We start from the raw sequence: 22,060 nt of genomic DNA, 5'->3' as shown, positions 1-22,060 counted from the left end.
GCCAAAGGCTGAGCTCACTGCTTGTGCTGTCCTGGTTGCCCTTAAAAAGTATGCTAGGGAGAACTGCTCTGCTCTCAGACAGGAAGGAGAGAAATGCCTTTACCGCAGCTCAGACCTGTCCAGCCAGCTTGCAGCACCAACCAGGATAAGACCGTAATGTCTAAGTGATGGTTGCAGCACCCCTTTATGCCCAGCAGTGATAAACCCTGTTTTAAGACCATGACGTGTTATTGGATTTGAGATTTGTATTTCCAAGCATTGCTTCTACAATTAGGTGTTTTTGTATTGTCTGCCTCTCCCCCAGGAATGGAAAAAAACCCTGTGGGATATTTTTGCAGAAGTTCCTGCCCTCCAAAATGGAAAAACAGACTTGGGGGCTGAAACAACTTCAGCACACGACTCCACTGTGTGCAAGTGAGGAACAGGCACTTTAGAAGAAATGCTTCTTTTAATTGCAAACCAACTTTCCATGGGAATTTATTTATTTTTTGTCCTGAACAAGATTTCATCCTGCCCCCAAAAACACAGGCTTTTGCATCATATACAGGCAGGATACCACAGGATTATTTTTGCTCAGGGAGGGAGGCTCGCTTCTCCAAGAACACCTCTATCTTCCCACCGCTCGAGCTACACTCGCCTGATCTTTCAGACACATAATCTAAGCGGCCCTGCACCACTGGAGCCCAATTTAATGCCAAACCATAAATTGAAGGATCAGAAGAGCCTAGCCACAATGAAATCCTGTTCACAGATTAGGGAGTCCTGGCCGAGCAGCCCTAGAAATTGAACTAGGGGACTGGACTAAGTCAATTTGATTCACCCAAAGGGCAGAGCCACTACTGAAATACATAAAACAGAGAAGGACAGTATATCCCATTACCAGGCACCTAAGTAGGGGGATGAGCCATTCAAAAGTGCAGCCTGACCTTTTCTAGCTGAAATGTCCCAAGTGCTGACTTTACTCTCTGTCTGCTTTCTTTATTCCCTTTTCTTTCCCTCCTCCCTTCCCTCAGCTTGGGTGGTAATTTTAGGCTCTAGGCTAAAAAGAAGTAATGATGGTCCTGAAAAGGGGATTGGCTTCTGTACAAACCCTAGAGTGGAGCTGGACCAGCTGCACATCCATTCCTTGGCATGGAACAGGGATACGTTACTGCAACGTAGGTACTCTTGGGAAAGGGAGGGCGTTGTCTAGACCGGTGCTCTCCTGGAGGAGTATTGCATGTATGGGACCTCACTGGGACCTCATGGTGGAGAAAGAAGGGCATTGGGATGAACATCTGTTGAAAGAGGATGTGTTGTGCCACCCTTCTGCCTAGTGCTTTGTGGATTATCTCCCTCTCACAGGAGAAATCGGTGATGTGGAGCTCGAGCATGTGCTCATTTCATGCTCCGTGTAGCAGCTCCACAGCGGAGGAGGAAGGGAGACCATGCTGCAAGCCATGAGCCTTGCACTCATAACTCCAGAGTTTGCTCATGGGGCAAGACTCTACTTAGTGTAGGGGGAAAAGCAAGCTCCTACGCAGCTTGCAGTGTCTCCATAGGAACAAAAGCACTTTGGAAACATGGGCAATGCATCTCTTCTTCAAGCAGAGCAGTTCATGCAAGAGGACAAAAAACGCAGCTATGAGGAAATGTTTCCTACCCCAGTGTGGGATGCTCTTCTCCTACTGCTCAGCACAGCACTGCCTGCACCGATCCTCTGCTGCCAAACTGCGACTGCAGCATGGCCCATGGCTGGACTGTCAGGTGGGTACAGGCTGGCTTTGGGATGCCCTAACACAGCAGGAAAGCTGATGGATGCCGCAGATGGGTGCAATGGGGCTTAGAAATCCATGGCCCATGGAAGACCCTGGCATAATCCTCGATCCCTGGGAAAACAGTGCTATTCCTGCTCCTAACCGTGACCCTACAGCTGGATCTTTGATGGAGGAAGCACAGAGAGTTTACCAAACAAATTGTGTGTATGTGCACATTCATACCCCATGCTTTGGAAAACGCTCTTCAAAGGCAGCCTCTGTTGAATATCTCCTACCCACAATATCCTTGGAAATTGCCCTTCTGCCTGAAGAGTTTGCAAACAATAATGACTGGCCTTTGTTCAAAACATTAACCATAGCTGGTAGGAGACGGCTCACCACAAGGCAGTCAGCGAAGCAGACTATCACAATTCAGATGTGGCTTGATCAAATTCAAGGCAGTATAAGATGTGGAACAGATTACAGGCTGGATCACATAAGCCACAAACCACATTAAAATATAGGGACTACAATGGATATTCTGCTCTCACACTTAAACACGATCCTGAATGAAAAGATTTCCCCTGCCTCCAGCCCTTCTTCCCCTAAAAAAGGATTTCTGTCTCCAGAAAATGCAATCCACTTGCATGAAGCACCTTGGGTACCGTAAGCATCTTTGCATAACAATGTCATGTCAAACAAATTCCTGCCTGCTCCTTGTCTACCGCCTGATGTATTGTGCCCCAAAATGGTTTTGACTACCTGCCACCTCAGCAAGACCTGATGGCTATGAAATTAGCAATTGCAGAGGCAGCTGTGAAAATGAAAAGTAAAATGGGGTGGGAGAAGGAGGGGAGAAGCCAACCGATTGGGTGCTGATGTGCTGGGAGGATGGAGGGAAGGAGAAGGCCAGCTGGGGACAGGTTTTGTCCTCCACTTCCCAAATGAGGGATGATGTCTCTCAAGTGCCATACAAATGAGCAATGGTGTGGAAAGGCTTTCTAATTATTAACGATTGTTAATCAGTTCATTAATGGTGATGGTCAGCACTTTGTAAGAGGGACGGTTTGCTCTCCTCTAGACAGTAGAGCCCTCCCTTGTCTGCAGCCTCACTGTTAGCTGTGGATGTGTGTGCGGAGGGGTGGAAGGAGGAATAAGGATATTTTGGTACTCAACGCCTGATGCTGAGGCACCGTTATGGTTCTGGCAGCACCCGCATTCCCACGGGTGCTGTGTTGGGTCCCTGGGAGATGGGGAATCAGTGCTCCCCAGCATGTCTAGAGCAGATGTAATTAAAGCCTTCCCTGCCTGCCACAGAGCATATGGGACATGTTAGCAGAGTAATTAAATTTTGTGAAGTGAGTCTTTGCTGGAAAGCTGGAGGGTGGGTCGGTGGGAGGCAGGGGGAGCAGTAGTACTGCCATACGCCTGCCTTCGGGAGGGAGCGCGCTGCCCCTCGCCACCTTGGGGCCTCACTCCAAATTTCTCCTTGCACAACAAGCTGAGAAAATAATTAAGTGGTGGCTTATTTGCATTATTTATTGAGTTTGTACACACGAAAAAATACTGAGGAAGCTGGTCAGACCGTACAGATGTTACAGATGAAAAAGAAGCGTATTTGTGTGGGTGTGGGAAATGATGAGCAGGACTTCTGAGCAGAAAGGCAGATGTGGGGGACTGGGGAGTAGAAGGGGCAGAGAAGAAGGAAGTGGGGAGAACAGAAAAGTCTGGTTCCTGCAGACATGGATAAAATACCTGTAGTGCACAGTAAATTTACCAGTTAGTGGAGTTGCAGGAGGATGGAAACTACTCATGAAATGGAGTCAGTGCATGTCACTGGTGCGAGGTGGAGAGAGGGGGGTCAGAGAGGCTGGAAGGTTTGGTCTGCAGGTTTCAGGATGCGATGTGCGTTCTCTTTACCAGGTGAAACTTTCTGAGACAAAATCTTCAGATGTTAAACTTCCATTTTGGCATAGTCTTTTTCACTTAAAATGAGAAAGAGGACCTCATTTTTTAAAAGAAAATAAAAGGGTCAAATAATAACTCAGTTTAAACAAAATTCCTTCCGGGGTTGAATGAGTTATTTGTAGTTGCCCCACATTGAATGTTGTTTTACTTTTCTTCCCCCCAAAACTGAGATCTGCCTCAAATCTCAGCTTATGAATCATACTGTTTTCCTTCTCCCAATCCTTTGGTTCACCTACTGAATCTGGTATTCACCCCACATTGTGTTTGTGCAACTCTTACAAAGGAGCCAGTTCTCATAAACACCCGGTTTCACACAGTGGTGATTGTAGAGGTTATTAATACATGTCATGGGTTTATCTCTTCCTGAGGACACATCTATAATGACCCACCCTTTCCCCTCTGTTCAAGATGCTCGTGGAGCAAATTGTGGGTTGGGACGGCTGGAAAGTGGTGACCGACCACCAACCTCTCTGAAATGATTGCTGGCTCCGAAGCTTTCATTTGGGGCGGCGTGAGGGAAAGGGGTGGTTTTGCTTCTGTGTTGGTGGGCCATGGCGTTCCCCATTACGAGCAAGCGCGTGGCAGCTTTCAAATAGCACAGGCAGCTGTGTTTGAAGAATTGCTCCCTAATTACCATCCCGCTTGATGAGAGTGACAGCCCATTGTGCTGGCCCCAGCTGTATGGCTGCCGGTCTCCCGCTGTCCCTTGCAAGCTGAACTGGGCAGTGGGATGCAGGCTCCTCTTGCAGCCCCTCTCACTCCGTTAGGGCACTGCCCCCCTTGCATGTTACAGCAGCCTCGACTGGCTGCCCGGGCAGGAATGTGCCTTTATAAAAAGGGCTGGTGGGCTTGAATCTCAGGGTTGTCACTGATGGATAATTTTGCTTCTTTTGCAGACAAAATGGTCTAGAAGGGGAGGGGTGAACACAGATGGATGTGCTGAGGTTCTTCTGGACGAGTAAAAATAGAGCTCCTGTACGTTGCTTGTGCAAAGCTGAAGTTCATAATTTCGCAGGGAGTCACCTTTTAGTCTTGTCTCTTCTACAAAGCCAGAGTACTGGCATTTCTGTAAGTTAGGCATGACACCGTACCTCTGGAAGTATTTTGGATTGTGAAACACAGCTGAGAAATGCAAGGGAAGGGAGAGAATGTTGGACTGGGGCTTTGCTTTGGGTGAATCATTTTGTAGGGTAGACTCCTCAGAATTGTGAGGTGTGGAAAAATAAGTCCACGACAGCAATGTTTACTTGGTGCATTGGAAAAAACACTCTCCCATGTTGTCCACAGGACCCAGGATCACCTCAGCTAGTCCAGAGAGGTAAACCCACAACATACAGGCAAACTCCTTCTTTTACCCTATTCTGAAAATGCTGACAAGGGAGGAGCAGGGCTTTAAGTGAATGAATGATGTTGGAAAGTGGGGTCACAGCAACCATTTACAAAATGAACTCTGCCTGGCTTCATATTTGCTTAGCATCTGCCTCAGCATCTGCGCTGCTCCTTTTCCGGAGATGCTTGTTTCAGCTGGAGGGGGTAGCTGTGACTGACAGTGTGAATCTCCTCGCAATCACCCCCAATTCTCCCCGTCAAAACATTTTTTCATTGAGGATGAGACAACCGCATCTCAAAAATACTCCTGAGCCAAGAAAAATGTTAGTAGTTTTGTGTGGTGGAAAGTTCAGAAGATTTCAGTGTTCTTTTCCCTTCATTTCTAATTAGAAGTTATAGGCTGGAGACTCCCCACAAGTCATTAAAGTTTGTACATTTAGCATCGATTCTTCTAAAATACGGTCTTCCCCAAAGGGTTTACTCATCTTTTGGAAATGCTTCCCTTGGTAGTTTCTCTTGCCTCTCCTGGCAGCTGCTCCTTTATCTAATTGCTCATCAAGAGCAAAGCTTCCCCTGCACCCCATCTCAAGTTGCTGGGTTATGGTTTAAGGTTGTCAGTCTTGTAAGTCTGCAGTAATGGTGAATGCTTTGGAGATCTGGGGTGAAGAAGGGATCCAGATCTTGGTTGCTTCTCCAAACCTCCTGGCCTCCAGAGACTCACTGGGTCAGTGTGCATCGGTATCTTTGGCCATCCTTGGGGTACAAAAGGGACCAAAACCCATGATCCTGCCTGGGATCCCAGGCAGCCTGCTGACCTTCAGTGCCTGCTGTGGGAGCACGGTGGGATTTGTGCCAACTCAGCCTGACGTGCATCTTGTGTGCCATACCCAGGTAGGCTCTGCCAACATGCTGGGCAATCCAGGTGCGGTTTGGGAGCTGGCTTTGCAGGGGTGCTGTACCCAAATGCAGAGAGAAGCAGGGCCTCACAGTGGCCAGAAAGTCGTTCTTGCTGCCTGTCTCCAATAGCACATGTGTGTATCTGGGAATGATGGGAAAGGCTGCCAGAGGGCTCCCGGCTGTGGCAATGCACTCAGCGCAGGAATGGCACCGTCCCCTGTCCTCCCCATGCCCAACTCTGTCAGAATTAAGGGTATCAGCAGCACTTTGTATTCGGCATGTCCATACCTGATAGCACCGTGTCTCCCCATACTTGTTGGCTTTGTAACAGTACAGGGCAGCTCTGCTTTGTGCAGCATCTCTGCAGCAGCGGGGGCTGTAAGACCCTCCCAGCTCAGGGAGACACTCCTTTGCTTCAACTGCAGACCAGAAAGATGGGGAGAGGCTGTTTAATTAGCATGTACCTCTGCTGCGTGCTTGGGAGGATGAAGCTGCAAATGTCACCTGGCTGTGGGCCGTTTCCCTACTGTGCCAAAAATGACGTGCAGCTGCCGGCACACGAAGGAAACATGGATGGGAAGGACATGATGGGGAGAGCCATCTTGGATGGGGTGATGTGGCACAGAAAAATACCTTTCCTTCAAAGGGGCCTGAGATGGTGCTGCATGAGATGCCCACTTCTGCAGAGCTCCTGATTTCTCCTTCGCTTGGCTTGGATAGCAGAAACTTCATTTACAATTTGCTTTGCAACATCCCAGCCTGGCAACTGCAGCAGTGAGAGAGAGAGGGAGAGCGAAGAAGAAATATGTAACTAGGTCAGTCTGCTCCACATTACAACTTCATCCTTTACCCAGGGAGGAGTTGTGGTCTTTGCCCGCCTCTCGCTGTTCCCATTCAGTCACTTGATGGGGTTTCTAGCTACTTTGAGCCTGCAACCTTCAGATCAAGACTTTTTCTTCTTTTTTTTTTCCTTAACTTGGCTTCCACGTTCGACTCTGTTTCTTTCAACCTGTGTTCAGAGGCTCACAGTGGAAGAAACCTTTTGCTGTATTTAATTGTAAAAGTTCCTTCCCTATAAAAGTCTTGGCAAACTGGGCTGGCTCAGTGGTTAGTGCTTTGCTCTCCTCCTTGCAGGGGCAAAGTTCAGTTACTTAGCGTCTGGCTGCTTGTTCCCTTGTCCAAGAAGGAGTTTTTAATCACAGTAGGACTGGATGGTTTGGCTTATTCACAGCGGGTCTACAATGCCAATTGCCATTAGGTCTCTTGTTCAAATATGCTTGGATCGTTAGTGAAGTTTTAACTGTTTTGTGGCCGGTGTATGAGGAGTTGATGGCTCAGCTCGTTTGCTGGTGGGTGGATGAGCCTGTTCTGTAAGCACATCCATGCAATGAGCACCAGGAGATTTCCCATTCCCCTCTTTGCACCCCACCATGTTTATGCTATTTGCCAAACGCAAAGGTATGCATGGGGTGGACGAGGTCAAGCCCATGCAGGTGCCCTTGAAGGCAGAAGGGTGCAGACAGGGAATGGTGTGTCACCCCGTGTATGCAGAGGTGGAGACCACCCTGCCTCCCTTATCCCTCAGCACATTCCCCTATGGGCAGATGAGCAGAGCTGTCCTACTGCAAACCTTTCCCATCTCCCTTGTGTCAAGCCCTCCCCCCACAGCACTTTGGCTACCCCCCCTCAGCTATGCACCTTCTCTTCCTCAGGGCGATCCTGACTGATACCTTCCCGTGGTGTCCCCCTCTTCTTCTGCCTCTTCGGACTGAAGTTGGGGGGACAAAGTTGCTCAGCGAGGCTGCCTTAATTGGCTTTGGAAACACTTCTGGTTTGGTATCGTTAATACTATCAGTATGAAAGTAAATAGAGATGGCACGTATGGGCCATTAGTAAGCAGCGTGTTAATTATGGTGAGGTGCTGCATTACTCACTCTGGGCTAGATCCTGCCCTCTGGCAAGTAGCACTGTCATCACGCTGTCCTCCCTGCAAACGGGAGGGTTGGAGATGGTGCCACGTGCGGGAGCGCCGCAGGCAGAGAGCGTCCTTAAGTCAGTTTGTATAATTACCTGTGCCTGTGCAGGGAAGCTGCTTCTTTCACTGGGACTGGATCTGAGAGCAAAAGGCAGCGAAAGTTGGGGTGAGGCACCAGGGATCATCTGGAAGAGGGGCTCTGTTCATCAAATATTAGTGAGCATTTTAGAAACAAAACTGATTTTTTCTTGTTCTTAATGAATCTTGTACTCAGGCTCAGACAGTATTTGCAAACCATGGGGAGAAAAAGATTTAAAAACAATAACAACAGAAGAGCATTAGCAGGAAATAATCTCATCAGCCCCAACTCTCCAGCAGCGCTGGAGACAGGAAAATGATGCCTTTTTATTAGCCTTATTGTCTTTAATTAAAGCATTCAGCAGAACCCTCTGATAATGGACTGCAAGTGAGGTCGGCAGCATTTGTAATAACACAATAGAGGGTTCAATTAAGTTGTACTTTTGTAGCTTTTCATCTCCAGTTTAAACAAGCCAGTGATATATACAGAATGATTACCTTTCCGAGCGGGGGGAAAAGCGGGGGGGCACAGGGGCTTGGGAAGACAAATCACTTGTTGCTGTATAACTGATGCTATAAAACCACTCCATTTCCCCACAGCATTTTCATGTGTTCAGCCAGCTTGTAGGGTACCCCGTCATTGCCACCCCAACAGGCTGGCTGTAATTTGGCTGCTGTACTGCAGCCGTTAAGTATGGCTTTCTATACCACATTTTCCTATCATTGCGGGTAACCACTGCAGGTTTCCTAAACTTGAACCTTTAAAAAATATATTTTTGGTGGTTGCAGTACCTAAAGAACTCCAAACAAACAGGGGGATCAGAAACGGCAGAAGAAAAGATCAGAGGTCCAGGTATAACCATTTGAGCTGAAAGACTGTGTTTGATTGACAAGCAGTTGATATTTGCTGCTCCTTCTTTTCCCTGCTCTTTTGAATTATTGGTCATAAAACACCCTGCAGTTGCACTCTTGCTATGTCAGAGGGAGAGAGAAGCCAAGAAAAGACCCACATGGCTAACACTTAACTTTATCTTCACTATTAAGTAATGCTAAATTAGAATGAAATCGTGCTGGTAGTACAGGTGACAGCTATATGAAGACCAAATGAATTCCCTATGATCAGTGCCATTAAAAGGAGCACATTGGCAGAATTCATGATGATGGGACACTTACCGTGCATATAACTCATGTGCACACAGGAAACTCATGGTAAATCTGCCTGGTGTTTTATGTCAAGCTTTTAAAAAAAAAAAAAAAAGTGGCTTTTAAAGCTTCTGTTCAGATTCTCATCTCTCCAGCCCTGATGTAAATTTGCAATAACTTAATTGCACTGCTAACCCGCTGTGGGGGAGAGGAAGAGACGTGAATGGAAAGCAAGGGCTTTATCGAGGTTTCTGGACAGAGATGCTGGGCGCTTCCATCTCTCGCATTGACGTTGCCTGGGCTGTGCAGCCTTGTGCTGCCACCCAGAGATGCTCCTTCATGGCCTGGGGCAGGAGCCGTCACCAGCGGGACTGTGCTCCAGGGATGGCAGCGCTGGCTCGCAGCAGCAAATAGCTCCCTATGTACACCCGAAGAGCTGTAATCAGCCCTGAGATGCCTAGAGACATTGCTTGCCATGAAGTTAATGTGGGACTGTTTCTGTGACACTTACGGCTCCTATTGATTGCTGAAGCCTTATATAAAAAAGAGGATTGAACTGTGCTTGATCTCAGGCACAGCTGTCCCCATAGTGATACCAGGACTGTGTCACTTGCTGCTTCCATCATGTCAAACTAAGCAGATTTTGGATAGGAGTCTATGCCTACGTAGCTTTAGCACGTGGGTTTTCCTTGCCAGGATGCTGGGGCCTGCTGGGATGGTGTTAATCTCTCCATGTTTACGGCGCAAGAAGGTGCTACGGGCAAGGTAAAACTGAGGTCCCCTTCCCCTGTGCTGACTGTCATGCTGTGGTACTCCATGCTGGCACGCTTTGTCACACAAGGACGCTACCCTCTGCGTACAGGCAAAAATTACAGTTTGAGATAATTACCTTCTGTCTCCTCACAGCCCAGTTGTACCTGAATACAGTTCCTTTTGTGTGTTTTTACTGTCTCTCATGTAGTGCAGCGATGCGCTGTTAAACAGCTGTTCAGCTCCACCCTAGAAAAATAGCTTCAATAAAGCACATTTCCCATACAGGTCATATATTGGTTAATTCATCCTTTTGGGAGAACTTCCAGACAGGAAATGTGGAGGCAGAGGAAGCTGTCCCAGCAGAGCACAACTGTTAAATTAAATCCAACCCTGGCTCCCACTACCTGCCATTGTTACTGAAATAAAAAGAGAAAGCAAAGGGCCGAGCTTCGGCAGGGCTGTGCCACTGCCGCTGCCGAGTGCTCCATCTCGTGGGGGAGCTGTCCAAGTTTTTTTCCTGGAGAAGGTGAGTCAATTTTTATATGGTAACTTCCTAATTTCTGTGATTCAACAGGCAGTCTTTTTTTTTTGGCAGTCCCATACTTATGATATTCTGCCCAAGGTGTGAAAGGCAGGTAAAGGGGTACCCTGATGTGCCCTTCCTTCATTTATGATGGTAAAGTCTGTTGAAAAGGGAAAACATGTTGGAGCTATCTACAAGCTGAACTGAGCTCTGGTGGATTTTACAGTTTGAGGAGGTACAAAAGGGACTGCCTCTGACTGTTCCCCTTGGATCACGTACTCCACCAAACCTGTTTGGGCTTGTGTATATAATTTTGTATGGTCATGGCAGGAGTCACTTCTGTGCAGACCCAGTCTGTCGTGTGCTCCACATGGCTTTGCTATTATTGCACCCTGACTGCTGCTGAGACAATTTCTTGCCTATTAAAATGCAGTTACAGCCTGGAAAGCGATAGTGTAAGAATGGCTTATCAGTGCTCCATAGCTATTTGCTCTAATCATCCATACCAAAGGCCTGAGAATGCTCCCACAGAAGCCAATAAGACTTTTACCATTGACTTCAAAGGCAGCAGAGAGCAATTTAGTTGCTGCCACCAGACAAAGCAGGTTAGGCTACAGCTGGTACTTCCACAGCTAACTTGGCTCTGAAATCCTGACAATCGAAATGTATTTTTGCTACATGGGATATTTAAAAATAGACGAGACAAAGTAGCAGGGAAAACAGATTGCTGGGAATATTCCTTCTCTGGTAGGAGAAATGGGCTAGCTGAACCTAGCAGGGCTTTTCCATCTCCAATGTGTATGAGTCTATGATTTTTGTCAGCAAACTAAGCACTTTTGAGCCGGAGGCAGCAAAGAAAGCCGCTAAAAGCAATTTAGAGGTGCTGGTATCATAATTTTTCAATCCAAGAGGAACTTCTGGTTTTGCATATATTGTAGGGCTCTGGAAGATTCCCCTGAATCCACTGAGATACAGTGTCTAAGCGGAGACAATCCCATGGACATGAATCATAAGTCACAGTAACGCGAATGTCTTGATAGGGCTGTCCTCCCAGCTGCCTCATGGGAGGAGGATATTGAGTGCACAATGTTGGAGAAGATCAAAGAGGCACCTACAGCTAATAAATCACCAATAATGGGTGACTTTGCCTGCCTACATATAAGCAGGCCAACGATGTTTAGTGAATCAGTGTCTCAATACTTTAAATTATCCTCGGAACAGTTCCTTCAGTTATCTCGAAGACATGCAAGACAAGGTTTTTTTTTTTTTCGATTTCGCCTTGAATAACATGGAGGATGTGGTTCAGGACAAATAGCTTCCTACGCACAAGCGATCATAGCCTAGCTATGTTTGTCAGCCTCATGGACTGCATCAAACTTGGTCAGGAACTCTGATCTTTGGAAAGGAGAAGCTGAAAGAAATTGAAGAGTAATCAATGAGACTCAAAGTCAAACCCCTCACACTATATATAAAGACAGTTTACTCATCCCATCTATATTGCCAGAGGAAAGCAGGAGGGCTGCGTAAATGGTAGAAGGAAGCATAAGCTGAATAAATACCCCCTGCTAGAAGTGGAGCCAGCCCAGGGAAGCCAGGAGGAAGGAGCACAGACCCAGGCAGGGCTGGCGTAGAGGCAGGGGCTCTCTGCGCTCCTTGCAACCTGGGATTAGGCAAGAGAATACTCTGGCTGAAAACCGGAGATACCCTGTCGTTTCAGTGGGCAATTGCGGAGGAGCCTCTGCTCGCTAACGCTGTGCCTGCTCAGCCCCACTCCCACGGTCCAGGCGGGGGACTCACCCTTGCGGAAGAAGGACCAGGGCACCCGCCTCAGCTCCTCAAAACGCTCATCTGGCACCTCAAAGTGGACTCAATGCAAACCTGAGCGTTTCATCAGCCAGGTTTCCCACCTGGGAGGAGAAGCTACGACTGCATTGACCTTAATGCGAAATTAAAGCCATTTAAGCAGGTAACAGCCAGACAGCTGGGTGCAACCATGCGATGGAGGCGTTTGTCTCTATTTGCAGACAAGCTGTGTATGTGTTTCCATTTTGCTCAACTTTTGCTGCTTGTTTATTTAGTTAATAAGAGACAGCAATCTGCCTTGTACAGCCGTGCAAACAGCAGAGCAGAGAGGGCCCGAAGAAGGGCTTTTGTTAAACACTTGCTGGCCTTATGGTGCTACTTGTGTTTCACCTGCTGCGGGAGAGAGCTGGAGGGAAGACACTTACCTCTAACAGAGCTTTTCCTCCAGTGGGACATGTCCCGTCTCTCTCCATCAGTCTAGGTACAGGACTAATGTGTTCCCACCCCTGGGTTGGGGTTATGTCGTTACCAAGAAACTGGGCAGTGTGTCACCAGCTCCCCGCTTCTCACATCCAACTCGTGGCAGCTGGACTGGGGTTGCCAAAGTGTTCGTGCGGCTGTCCCTCAGGAGACAGACAAGGAGGAGGCGACCAGAGCTCTCTGTCCGTGTTAGTGCTTTAGAGAAAGAAAGGAGGAAGAATGCAGTGTGGAGAGCTGCTGCAAAGCTTCTCCCTCATCCATCTCTACAGGAGGACTAATGCTGCATTTTGGGAAAACCCTCCGCCATTGTCTGGTCTTCTGCTTCTGCACCCAGCAGTCCTTTCTGAATTTTTACGTGTTAGTCTTACTGCCTCCTGCTACTCGGGAGTGGAACACAGCTGCTGCCTTCGTGAGTTACCAATCTTCCCCTTTTGTGGCAAAGTTGTGCATCGCCAGCACACCAGCCGTCCTGCCATGGCCTCGTGCTGCAGGCATTTACTAAACAAAAGACCGACTGAGATGCATGAGCTCATTTTAGGGGGTCATCAGGCAAGCAAGAGATGCTGACCTCTGATTCTGGACCTGTATTGCAGACACATGCTAAAGGACTCTGACTGTGCTTCCTCATTAGGGTGTAAACTGTCATCTCCTCACAACGCCTCCAGTGCCCACGTTTTACAGTGTGCACTTTGGATGTCTGAATTGCTGGCCCAGGTGTATAATTTCTAGCACTCTCCCCAGAAATGCCCTTTTTACAGAACAGGTTTTCACATCAGGTTCTTTAACACATCTGCGTTTTCTTTCCCAGCCGCTTCGCTGCTTGTATCTGGATCATTTCTTCCCACAGTGCTCTGAGTACCTTCCCACGGAGCCAGGGGCTTGGATGGTAAATGAAAGAGCAAAGAGAGGGAATCTCCTTGGGAGCTCTCTAAAACTAAACAGGGGAGGCAACAGAAAATGACTCTCAGTGGGCCCTGACCCAGAGACCGCTGGAGGCAGCAGAAGTCTCCTGGAAAACACTATCTGTAGTTTTAGATTGGGTCCCAGTTGTCTAGAGAATGCATTAGGGACCTCAGCCCCATCGTGCTGGGTGCTATATGAACACAGATCAAGAAAGAACGTGCACGCACATACACACATCACTTCTTGCATATATACATGCTAAATCAGATGCTTTTGGATCTTAAGTTTAGCTGTCTATTATGAATTCGCAGGTCCTCTTAGAGCACAAAGGAACAAGCGTTACCTAGTTTATCCTGTGTTTAGCTGCTAATTAGGAGTTTTTTAGGACATACAATTTGAGGTGTTACCAATTAACTCAATTGTTGACCAAGAGCAAAGCTGTTATTTGCTTTGTCATAGCAATTGAAAGCCAAATAAACAAATACTAGTGTCTTTTCACTCTTTCCTCTGCGCTTTAGCACAGCTGTGCAGCAAAATAATAATAATTTCATTGTCTACTTTCCAAAACTCTACATTTCAAGCAGATCGTAAAAAGTCTCCACATGGTTTACTTTGCCTAATTGTTACAAAATCAGGCTATAAATCCCAGAAGAAAGACTGTATCTTACTTTATAAAAACCCAAACACACACAAAAAAAAACCCAACCAAAAGAGAGCAGATGAATGAATGAAATATGCTAGAGTTTGTCCATCTGTTGTTTATGATCAGGAGTTTTGAAGGAAGCCATGGGAGATAAGTGCTTGATGTCCACAGGACTTCAGAGGGGCTTAGTATTCATTTCACTGTGGCTCTTCTGAAAACTGAGTGTAAAAAAAGTCTTAGTTGCAGAGAAATACCAGAAATTTTAAGAACCTTTTTTTTTAATCTATCTTTTCAACTTTGGAAGTTTCTTTTCCAGTTTCCCAGGAAGCCACCAACCATACAGCTTGGGATAGCTTGTCTGTGTTGTAAACTCTTCTGGCGGCCAGCTCCACCTTGGGATGGCCTGGCCCCTCAAAGGCCTCTGCTCAGCAGGAGGAGTGAAGGACGGGAAGGACAGGAGCCAAGCTGATGGGCATGAAGTGGAGCAGGAAAAGCAAAGTGAAGGGTCTCAAATGCCAGACGGAGGACTGACAGAGCTGAAGTGGTGGAAAGACTTGCAGAGACTTCACAGGTTTGCTCTCCTCCCCTTCCCGCTCTTCTACGAGCCTCTTTTTCTTCACCTTGGTATTATGAACGTGAGATAAAAGGCAACAAATGAAAACACAAATGCACACAGTCCAGGTGCCCTCCTGTTAGGCAGTGGTAAGCGCACAGAAGCGGCTGAGGTCTCAGCCTTCAGCAGTTCCCTTCAAAGGTCACATCTAATTAGGAGGATCCTGGATTTTGACATTATTGATGTTTTTAGCAAATTGGTCTTTTCCAAGACAGCAAAGAAGTCCAGCTGGGAACCCATATGGGGAAAAAATATATATATTCTATAAACTTGTTATCTCCAGAAAACTTCTTGTATGCACTATGTGTGAGCTCATTCTGTACACCTACTCTTCACCACAACCTGATTTTAGATGTTGCATGACAGATAGTCCCACTGATACCTGTCAGTATTTCTATATATCTACTTGGAGTCCACTGTAAGGCTGTTGGTGCTCTCTCTTAGAGAGAAAAATTTTTTCCTGCTCTTTCCATAAGTTTCTGTTCACTCATAACAGCCTCAGTCATCACTGATTTCCACATGAACTCCATGGGTGGAGGATCAAACTCACCCTTCTCTGATTACTTGTTGGAAAATGCAACCCAGGTACTTCGAGACTATTACCAGTGGCTTCCTTTAACGCCCTGGCAGTGGCAATACCTAGGCATAGTCCAAGATTCAGTGTTGTGTCAGACTGAGTTGCAACTTCAACACAATTTAATTTAACACAGCAGATATCTGTCCAGTTACTGCAGCACAGATAATGGGAGATAATTTATAAAGGTATTGGAAGCCTGCTTTGGGTATATCTTCAGAAACACAGATTGGGGAAAGCAGATAAGTCTTTTTCTTCTCTCACTTCTGTTGTAAGCAGACTGATGGTGGTCATGGTGGTGCATCCTGCCACCAGGAAATGCTTGGTCCTTAGCTGAGGTGAAGCTATAGCTATAGGTGCATGTACGTTAGCTAATCCAGAGGTGTTAAGAGGATGGGAAAACTGCATTTTAAGCCTACCTCAAGGTTGTTCATGGGGAGAGGCATGTACGTGCTGATAGCACTGCGTGAACGTGCATCTAGGTCTCAGACCATGCTAATGCAGGCATGTGCTGATGTGCTCCAAGCTGAGATTGCCGACATCCGAAGGTGGGTGCCCCCAGCCCATGAGAGATGCTGTTACACTGTCAGCTGGGTGCTCTCCTTGATAAAACTGTATCCCCTCACTTCCTACATTCATTCCTTTGTCAAGAGCAAAGACTCGTTTTAACACTGTGGATTCTAAATTTTCTCTGATGTAATTATTGTTTGACACTGCAACCCTTCCAAGCACCTTACATAAGGAAAAAGAGAGAATTAAATATGAGAAGCCTAAAAAGAAAACTATTAAAAGGAGACAGAAGCTGTTTTGTGAGCAGCAGGAATGATGTGGTGCCTCTGGGACAGGATATGCTGAGCCAAAGGAGATGTTCTGCTTTCAGGCAGTGCCTTTTATTGTATTTCAGTGAAGTTCTGTGCTTTTCTGAAGTTCTTAGGTGCAGCGCTTTTAGAAATGAGCCTGTTCTTTCTCTTTGCTCTCGCAAAAAACGCGACTTCCATGCGATTTCCCAAGCCAATCTTCTTTTACAGACTGCAGCCAAAATTTCCCTTCCCTAATTAACCCAGAATGGTTTTTGAAGAAGTTTTAGCTGCAGAGAACATCAAATTTAGCTCTTAGCCTGGAGCCAAGCTCTGGGCTAAAGAACACATGTCATTTTAAGAATTCATGCAGATGCACCTTGACATCTGGGATGTGATATGTCGCCTGCACACTTCCCCATTGAGATAACGAGCAGTAATGGGCACTGCTGATGCTGCAGGTGGAGCACAAAAGGTTTTTCCCATTCATTTCAACACTTTTGTCCAAGCTATGTAAATAATTGCAGGAGACTTCTTTGACATATGCAAGCCTCTTCTGTTGATATTTGTCCATGTGATAACTCCATCGCCTCATTTCCCCTCTGGTTTGATTCTGAGAGTAGTGTGCTGCAGTGTTTCCTAAGTTATGACCCCTTAAGGGATGGAGTTCTCTGTTGAGCCTTTGTTTACCACGGCTAGCTCCTCTGTCACGTGAAAAGGCAGCCAAAAATATGCAACACATAAGTTTTTCTAGTGTGATTTTGGAATGCCCTTAATAGAGCCTGGTTTACACATGTCTGGTGACCAATATATGCTGAAATTCAGGCATGGAGAGCAGGGCTGGAAGGGGTTTTCAGAGATCATGTGCCTCAAGTCAGGATCAGCCAGGTTTCTCTCTCTGCAACGACTGTAGAAAAACTCTGGCTTGACTGCATTAGGCAAGAATAGATGAACATGCACTGAATGTCTCATTTACATCAGGTCCCTTAATGACTCCATGATTTGGGCACTCAGCATCTGAGGCATCAGTATCACAGTGCTGTGATCCTCAGTGTGTTCTTGAGCTTTCTTTTCTACACAGCTGTGACTCATTTTCTCTGTGTTGTAAGTGATGGTGTTTGGAAAAGGCATGGAACAGCAACAGGGAGAGATGGGTCCATGATGGTATCTTTCACAAAATCTAGTCCAGACTGAACAAAGGTAAAGCCTTGATGAGCTACACATGCATTCTGTCCAGAACATCTATGGGAATATTTGAATGTGGGTAGGTGATGACTTTGAAATGCTGAACCATCACCATTCGCTCCAGACATCTTATTATGAGCCCATTCAGAACCAAAGCAGAAACAATGATGTGAAGCCTAGATACTTTGAACCCTCAAGATTAGTTTTTTGAGAAACTGTCCATTGTCCAAGAAATATTTGTGGAAAATAACTGGGAGAATAATTTAGACTAGCAATAGCTTGTGGAAAATTGTAAACAGCTGGGAGATCATTCCTGAGCAGGAGAAAGTAGACAAATCCATTATTTTCTATGACTTACTACTTTAGCTCTGGTGGCTGCATTGCTTTCAGTTTGATGGGGGTTTTGTTGGTTTTTTTGAAAGAACTTACTCAACAAAGAAAACATATTTTCCCTCTGGGATAAATAACCTCCTGTAATTGCACAACTCCACTGGTTTTTAATCCAGTCTGTGTGCCCACAATAAGTGGTCTTTGGTTTTCTGGCCAAACACCAGTATTTGCAAGCTTCACGGAAAACCTTTCCTCTTGAGCTATAGAGCACCATAAGGTTTGTAGTTCCATAGGGGCTGACTTGAGCCAACGAGCAGCAGGGCATGATGTCAAATTCTGCAGAGTATAAGCTTTCACCCATAGGAATACAACATGTATTTTCTTGCCATTCTGTAAAGAAAACCCTCTGAATACAAAGAGAGGCTGGCTTGATTTCCTGAACTGCCTCTCAAGAGGGAGGAAAGATAGGAAGGAAGAGTGTTCTTCTCCTGTGCTTGCTTGCTTGTTTATTCTTAAACCTACTGAGGACCAGTTAAATAGTAATGCTACCCTGGTCGACTTGTCTTTTTGTCAGTGAACTCCAACTACTCTCAAAATGTGGTAGTTTACAGTTGCATGTGGGACATCAATAGTGTATTTAAAACGTGACAAAATCCAAAGAGCTTCCTCATTAACTGCTACATGAACACAATACAGGAGCCCTGTTGCTATAAGCAGCATGAATTTTCCCCCCAAAGCCTGCTGTGCAAGGAGGAGACAAGCTGCCATCTCTCACTTAACCTAAGATGACCCTGGTAGGGCTGATCTGTGACAAATATTTGGGTCACTTAGTGCTCGTGATGGTCATAACCTACACACTGAACTGCTCTCATAGCAGGGGAAGGGCATAAGAGGAGTACAGAGCAGAGCCCTGTCCTACTCTTTCTCTTTTCCAACTAGCTTCTAAAGCAATGATGCAGAGATTGTTTTTGCCCCTGCCTCAGCGGGAGGTGGAGAAGTTTTGGCCTGAAATCTCTTAAAGTGCTATTTTTACTCTGCCTTGCTCATAACTTTAAGGGTTTGGATTTTTTCTTTTTCTTAATTACCAATCAGCCACTCTCCAGCTGCAGTATTAACATGTGGGATGGTGGGTGCCTCCAGTGGCTATTTAAATTAAACTCAGATCTACTGAATAGAGACCAAGTGCCAGGACATCTCTTTTGGAAGGAGAAAAGGTGAGAGGAGAAATTGCTTTCCAGTTAACATTGCCAATGTATTTCTGAAGCAAAGGATGACACCTTTCTGACTTCAGGACATTATTAATGTCTTTCTCTTACAGAACATGTGTTCTGAAAGCCTATAGCCATGTCACCTTCAAGATGTCATTTCATGGGGATACTGCAAGCGAGGTACAGCCTGCCTGGCTTGGGATTGCATAGGAGACATGCATGACACTACAGGTAATTCAGCTGATGTTACAACCCTCCCAGAGGCAAGGCTGACTCCAGACCCAGTGAAGTGCCAGCCAGCTCTCTGTGCAGGTTTGCAGGTGAAGCCGAGCAACCTTGCAGATGATGCACAGCCATCTGGGAAACATCTGCTTGGGGCTGCATTTTTAAATACAGCCAAGTTGTGCCACTGACCCCCTTGGATATGTGTTGTGTTAAGTTTGAACCCGGCAAGGGAAGCTGAGCTGTGCCCACGCCAGTGCCACTGTAGACTGCACATGGAGATTGTCCTGAAAGTTTGGCAACAGCGATACAATAACAAGCCGATACCTCATTGCTCCGTGCCTCATCCAAGCATCCCTGCGGCAGCACAAATGCCAACCAGGGTGTCAGCAGCTAGAGGGCTCTGGAAAGGCTGAAGAGGCTGAGAGGCTTTGGGAGGAAGGGCAAGCAGTGCCCAGCAGCAGGCTCGTGCTCAGGCTGGCTGCTGGTCCCTCAGCACAGTTTGTTTGCATGGCTTCCTCCTAGCTCAGCTTCCTCCTAGCCCATGGATAGGCTCAGCTCCTAAAATGGGTGCAACTGGGCTGGTAGCCAGGCAGGCACTGGAGGCTGTTTCAACACAGAGATTTATGGTGAGCTCAGGGAGGCTTGGAGGGGATTGTGGCTGGGAGGGGGTGGTCCCTGGAGAGAGCAGCAGATGCATTTTGCAGCCCTTGCTCTTCTGGGCCAGCATCTCCTTTCCTTGCCTGTGCTGGGAGGATGCCACAGAGCAGGAAGTGTCAGTCAAACCTGCTCCCTACACATCCATACCTCTCCCCCCCACGCATGCCTTAAACCTGTGCCGGAGCACAATTCCACCACTTTATTCATCCCTCAGGCTGCCAATTCAAGTAGCATTTCCCAGCCTGGACCCAAAGGTTTAAGGTGGGATGTTAACTTCAAAGGTGGACTTGCTGGGTGCTATGGGGATCTGAGCAGTGTGGGTCATGGATGTCCTTGCGGGCAGGTCACTTCTCTCCATGCTGTGAAGAGCAGATGTGGCATAAAAGCTTCCTTTCAGAGAGGGCATGATTAATCTTTGCTTCTTAGAGGATGACAAATATATTATATTCGCCGACATGCACACACATCCTCTTCGGCTGATGGGTGACCCCTGTCTTAATGTCAAGCGTGCAAGATCCAGCTCTGTAAACGAAGAGGAGAGCTTTGCAAGCTCATTAATGCTTTGAAGTCACTCATTAGGAGCAGATTCCTCGGGAGCTGGTGAGCGCAACACCCTTGGTGAGCACGGCTTCATTTTATATTAATGCGGGTGCTGCAGCTGGAGGCATCCAGGGATGCTGAACTGCAATTCTGCACACTTGGACCAGCATAGTAGATAGCTGTGACTGAAATATGAAGGGCAAAGGGAAGCAGGGAAAGTTGTTGTCCCCTCTTGGCACCTAAGGGGGTGAATTTTCCTCCTGGCAGGATTTTTGCCTCTGAATAGGTTGTCCCAGTCCTCTGCTGAGCTGAGGACCTGCAGCATCTTCCAGTAGGATGCCTGGGGTCCTTCTGCCTTGCTTCCTAGCACTCCTGAATTATCTCTAGAGGCCAGGGTGACCCCTCCTGACTGAAGAGCTCTGTGTCACCCTCTTTTGAGACCTGGAAACACTTCTGTTTCTGGCCAGTGCCTCTCACCTCTGCAGCCAATCGTAAGCCCTCCAAGCAGTTCAGCTACCCCAGGGCACAGTCGTGAGCAGTCCCTGGGGAAGCGAGGAGGGAATTGCTCTCATCTTCAAGCAGGACAGGGCCAGGACTGCCAGGCCAAGCATGTCTCCAGCAGACAGGATCCTCTGGTGAAAAGGCCTGGCCAGGTTTCTCTGTGTGATAGCATCCCTCTGTGAAGGTGCTGGCCTGGGAAGAATGAGGGTGGCTGAAACCAGAGACAGAAATTATCAGGCTCCTGTGGCTGAAGGGCTAAAGACCTCTTGCACACAAGTGGGGGCTGTGGGTTTGAATCCCATGTGATTCAAGAGAGGCTTTTGTGTTTGGTTTTTTTGTCTTTTCCCCAGATGGCAGAAAAAAAGCTGTACCTAACCCCAAAGGAAACAGAAAGACTCTCCTGCCCCACTGTCTTTCCCAGCTAAATGCCCTAGAGTCCCAAATGTGGACTGGAGGGGGTGAGGAGTGGGATGCGAGGTGCACGGGCAGTGCTTTAACCACATGGCATGTCTGGCTGAGACTGTCGGGCTGTCAGAGCTGCTCCCTTCCCCCTAGGCACCCGGCGGGGTCAGGCTGAGACCCTCCAGAGATGCCTCTCCTGCACCAGGGTCCCTGGTGGTGTTATCACCAATGACTATGGTCCTTGCACAAGGACCTAGTGTGGCACACAGGGGCTATGCCATCCTCCATAACCCATGAGACCTGGTGCCTCCCAATGAGATGTTCCACCAGTTTGCTGAGGACATAAAAGAAAGCAGTGAGGAGGGGAAGGTGTCACTGGGCTTGGGAAGTGTCTTGGGTTGGGACCTCGAGGGCTTGGTGAGGTGTGTGCTCTCCAGAGGAGGAGCTGGTGGGCCAGGGGAGAGCTTACAGCTGACCAGGATGGCCGAGTGGTGAAGGCGTTGGACTTAAGATCCAATGGGCGCATGCCCGCGTGGGTTCGAACCCCACTTCTGGTAGGAGCCTCCTTTTTCTCTTGGTCCAACCGCCCCACCCCAGCTTTTAGAGCATTGGTTCAGAGCAGGGATGGGAGCTCTGGACCCTGTTCCCGGGGAGCTGAGGCCATTCAACACCCCAACGTGAGGACCCTGGTGGGACTGAGCCACCCTATTGTCCAGGCTGAACATGGAGAGAGACATGAGCTGGTCCCTCTGGCACACAGGTTGCGGCTCTTGTCCTTCAAGCAGGGAGTGTCAAGA

General features: G+C 47.4%; 1 non-coding gene across 1 annotated transcript; it reads left to right on the top strand.

Moving 5' to 3' along the window:
- Positions 1-21,737: 21,737 nt before the first annotated feature.
- On the top strand, positions 21,738-21,820 carry TRNAL-UAA (transfer RNA leucine (anticodon UAA)). The gene has a single exon. It is a non-coding gene; the product is annotated as a tRNA-Leu (tRNA).
- The last annotated feature ends 240 nt before the right edge of the window (positions 21,821-22,060 follow it).

This window comes from Calonectris borealis, chromosome 10, assembly GCF_964195595.1.
Source record: "Calonectris borealis chromosome 10, bCalBor7.hap1.2, whole genome shotgun sequence".
Classification (NCBI taxonomy): Eukaryota; Metazoa; Chordata; class Aves; order Procellariiformes; family Procellariidae; genus Calonectris; species Calonectris borealis.
Note: the sequence above shows the minus strand (reverse complement) of the source record. Positions and strands in the feature narration are given on the sequence as shown.